This window comes from Galeopterus variegatus, unplaced genomic scaffold, assembly GCF_000696425.1.
Source record: "Galeopterus variegatus unplaced genomic scaffold, G_variegatus-3.0.2 Scaffold1627, whole genome shotgun sequence".
Classification (NCBI taxonomy): domain Eukaryota; kingdom Metazoa; phylum Chordata; class Mammalia; order Dermoptera; family Cynocephalidae; genus Galeopterus; species Galeopterus variegatus.
This window is the reverse complement of record NW_007727738.1, coordinates 342,739-347,718: the sequence shown is the minus strand read 5'-3', so window position 1 is coordinate 347,718 and position 4,980 is coordinate 342,739.

The following is a 4,980-nucleotide window of genomic DNA, read 5'->3' as shown; positions in this document are numbered from 1 at the left end:
TGTAGTGTCCCACATTATCTCTTTTTATGGATTTTAGTTTACAGTCTATTTTGTCAGATATGAGAATAGCTACTCCAGCTTGTTTTTCTTTCCTGTTTGCATGGTAAATCTTTTTCCATCCTTTCACTCTTAGTCTATGTGAGTCTTTAAGGGTGAGGTGGTTCTCTTGAAGGCAGCATATAGTTGGGTCCTCCTTTTTAACCCAGTCAGCCAGTCTGTGTCTTTTGATTGGGGAATTTAAGCCTTTTACATTAAGAGTCATTATTGAAAAGTGTTGACTTATTCCTAGCATTTTATTGATTTTTGTTTGGTTGTCTTAGGTGTCTTTCTGATTTACTGTTTGTTTTCTGTATTTGTTGGTTCCTTGGGTTGTAGATAGCCTTTTCGTTTGTTTGTTTTCTCTTCAGGAATGCCATTTTTATTATATTAGTGGATTTAGATTTTTCTTGGTTTTTTATGGCAGTGGTAGTTATTTTTCAGGAACCAAACCCAGTATTCCCTTGAGAATTTCTTGTAAGGGTAGTTGTGTGGTGGTGAACTCCTGCACTTTTTGTTTGTCTGAGAAATATACTATTTCCCCTTCATTTCAGAAGGATAGCCTTGCCAGGTAGAGTATTCTTGGCTGGCAATCTCTGTCTTTTAGTATTTTGAATATATCATCCCATTCCTTTCTGGCTTTTAGGGTTTGTGATGAAAAGTCTGATGTTAGTCTGATTGGGGCTCCCTTATAAGTGATTTGACACTTCTCTCTTGCAGCTTTTAAGATTCTCTCTCTTTGAGTTTTGCCAATTTGACTATAACATGCCTTAGAGAAGGCCTTTTTGGGTTGAATACGTTTTGGGATCTTTGAGCTTCCTGGATCTGAACATCTGTGATTTTACCTATACCTGGGAAGTTTTCTGCCACTATTTTGTTGAATATGTTTTCAATGCAATCTCCTTTTTCCTCCCCTTATGGAATACCCATGACTCAGATATTTGAGTGCTTAATGTTGTCTGATCTCTCTCTCAGATTTTCTTCACTGCCTTTGCTTCTTTTTTCTTTTCTTTTTTTTTTGTCTGCCTATGTTATTTCAAACAGCCCATCTTCAAGTTCAGAGGTTCTCTCTTCAACTTCTGCAAGCCTGCTGTTTAAACTCTCTGTTTTTTTTAAATTTCGCTGAATAAGTTCTTCAGTTTGGCACGCTCTGCTACATTTCTTTTCAGGGCATTGATTTCCTTGTACATTTCCTCTTTCAGGTCCTGTATACTTTTCCTCTTTTTATCACGTTGTCTAGCTGAGTTTTCTTGTATCTCATTCAGTTTCCTTAGAATTATCACTCGAAATTCCTTGTCAGTTATTTCAAGGGCTTCTTGTTCTATAGGAACTAGAGCTTGAGAGTTATTACCCTTTGGTGGTGTACTTTCTTGATTTTTTGTATTTCTGGTATCTTTTCTTTGATGTTTATTCATTGTGTCAGGGGGTTTCACAATCCACAGGTTTGACACTATTGTCTGACTAAGATGTTGCTGGGGTTGCCAATTTGGTATGGCTACCTCAGTGACTGCTCAGTTGGCCACTAGTGCCTTGCGTGTGTGGTTGCATCAGGTCTTGGGCCTCTCCAGGGAACCACCTCTCTGGTCAGCTTGGACTCGCTGGGCTGCTGGGTCATGGGGTGGTACCACAGGGTGTGTGGTCTCTGCGGAGTTTCCCCTTCCCCTGCTGGACATCTCCCTGCTCCATGTGCACTGGGCTGGGTTTGGGATGGAGCCAGGTGGTGATGGTGAAGCCCACCTGCTGCTGGATCATGTGCTACGGCAGCCCCCCCACAGGATATGTGGTCTCTACGGAGCTTCTGCCTCCCCTAGAGTTAGGGGTGGCATCTTCCTTGAAGGGCAAGGCATTCTTGATGCTGATTATCCAGGGAAGGGATGTACCCTTGGTTAGGAAAAGTTTCTGAGGTTAGAAAGTCCAAAGTACAGGGAACACAGCTGCTGAAGGTCTTGGTGGTGGTGACAGTGACCCCTCACATTACAAGATAGTGGGAGCGGAGAGCAGAGATAGAGAGAGGTTTTGCCCATTTTAAAATTTGTGTTGTCTTTTTACTGTTGAGTTTTAAGAGTTCTTTATATATGCTGGACACCAGTCCTTTATTAGATATGTTTGGCAAATATTTTCTCCCAGTCTTGCCCTTTCATTCTCCCAACAGTGTCTTTCTCAGAGGAGAAGTTTTTAATTTTAATAAAATCCAGCTTGTCAATTTTTTCTTTCATTGATAGTGCTTTTGATGTATGTGAAACCTCATTGCCAAATCCAAGGTCATCTAGATTTTCTCCTATGCTTTCTTCTAGAAGTTTTATGTTTTACATTTAGGTATATGATCCATTTTGAGTTGATTTTTGTGAACGGTGTAAGGTCTGTGTCTACATTTTTTTTTTTTTTACCTGTAGATGTCCAATTGTTCCAACACCATTTATTGAAAAAAATATACTTTCTTCATTGAATTGCTTTTGCTCCTTTATCATAGATCAGTTGACTATATTTGTGCAACTCTATTTCTAGGCTCCCTACTCTGTTCCATTGATCCATTTGTCTGTTATTCTTTCACCAACACCACGTGACTTCATTACAACAACTTTTTACTAAGTCTTAAAGTCAAGTAGTGTCAATCCTTTGACTTTGTTCTTCTTCAGTATTGTGTTGGCTTTTCTGGTTTTTTCATTTTGTTTTGTTTTTCCATATTAATTTTAGAATGAGCTTGCCAATATCCGCAAAATAACTTGGCAGTATTTTGATTGATTGTGGTGAAGCTACAGCTCAAGCTGGGAAAAATTAACATCTCAACACTATTCAGTTTTCCTATCCGTGAATATATAATCTCTCCATTTATTAACATCTTCATTGATTTCTTTCACTGGAGCTTTGTAGTTTTCCTCATACAGATTTTGTTAAGAGTTATACTTGGTATTTTATTTTTTTAATAATGTAAATGGCACTGTTTTAAGTTTCAGATTCCAGTAGTACACTGCTGCTATACAGAAAATTAACTTTTGCATATTAATCTTGTATCCTGTAACCATGCTATAATTGCTTATTAGCTGCAGGAGGTTTTTTGTTTGATCAATTCTTTGAAGTTTTAGACATGGACAATCATGTCACCTGTAAGTAAAGCCAGTTTTATCTTTTCCTTCCAATGTATACCTTTCCTTTCTTTTTCTTATCTTACTGCATTAGCTAAGACTTCGAGTACTCTAATGAATAGGAGTGGTGACAGGGAACATATTTTTCTTGTTTTCAGTCTCAGGGAGAAAGCATCTAGTTTCTCATCAATAACTATGATGTTAACTGTAAGTTTTCTGTAAATGTCCTTTATCAAGCTGAGGAATGTACTCTCTATTCCTAGTCTGATGAGTGTTTTATCATGAATGGGGGTCAGAATTTGTCAAATGTTTCTTCTGCATTTATCGATACATATGACTGTATGAATTTTTCTTCTTTAGTCTGTTGATGTAATAGATTACATTGTTTTGTTTTTTTTTTAAAGGTGACCAGTAAGGGGATCTTAACCCTTGACTTGGTGTTGTCAGCACCACACTCTCCCAAGTGAGCTAACTGGCCATCCCTATATAGGGATCTGAACCCTTGGCCTTGGTATTATCAGCACCACACTCTCCCAAGTGAGCCACGGGCCAGCCCTACATTGATTTTTTTAATGTGGAAGCATCCTTGCATACCTGAAATAAATCCTGCTTGGTGGTGGTGTATAATTATTTTATACATTGCTGAATTACATTTGCTAATATTTGGTACCAGATTTTTTTTACCTATTTTCATGAGAGATGTTGGTCTTGACTTTTCCTGTTTTTGTAATACTTTTATCTGATCTTGGTATTAGGATATGTCGAGCTAGGGCTGGGTCTGGTGCTCACAGACCCCTCAAGCCCAGTTCACAGGCTGGGTCACACCCTTCACACACAGGTCTATGAGCTAGGTAACTGACAAACAGGTCCCTGGAAGCCATAGGTTGGAGAGCATGGCCACGGGGGTTGGGGGGGTGGGGGCAGATGCCTGAGGCAGTCCACACCAGCCAAGTGGTGGCGCCACCCATGAACACCAACTCCACCCACACACAACTTATTTATAAAGAATGTGCCACATCACCCCCAACCAGACCCAAGGCAAGGGGGCCTGATTAAATTATTCTATTTTCCCAACAGGGTAATGTGGAGCTCACAGAATAGAAGTGTTCTGCTTCTATTTTTTGGATGACATTAAAGTAAACTGGTATCATTCCTTTCTTAATGTTTGGTAGAATTCACCAATGAAACTATCTGGGTCTGGTTCTTTCTGTTTTGGAGGATTATTAATTATTGATTAAATTTATTTAACAGATATGTCTAATAGTTTATCTGTTTCTTTTTGTGTGAGGTTTTGGTAGTTTGTCTTTCAAGGAATTAGTCCTTTTCATCAAAGTTACCAAATTTCTGGACATAGAGTTGTTCATAATATTCCTTTATTATCCTTTTAACGCCCATGTGATCAACAGTGATGACCTCTTTCATTTCTTTTTTTTTTTTTTCTAAAAAGATGACCGGTAAGGGGATCTTAACCCTTAGCTTGGTGTTGTCAGCACCGCGCTCACCCAGTGAGCAAACCGGCCATCCCTATATGGGATCCGAACCCGTGGCCTTGGTGTTATCAGCACTGCACTCTCCCGAGTGAGCCACAGGCCGGCCCGACCTCTTTCATTTCTGATATTGGCACTTCTCTCTTTCATCTTGGTTACTCTGACTAAAGTTTGTCAACATTATTAATCTTTTTGAAGAACCAGCTTTTGGTTTCATTGATTTTTCTCTATTTTCAAATTCCTTGATTTCTGCTTGTAAGAATGCTGTCACAACTCACTCCATCCTCCTGGGCTTTGGAGCTCTGGCTTCAATAGTTACCATCTTTCCCCTATGAGGTTGCTTAGCAACAAAGGAAAGGAAAGTAACAAAATGC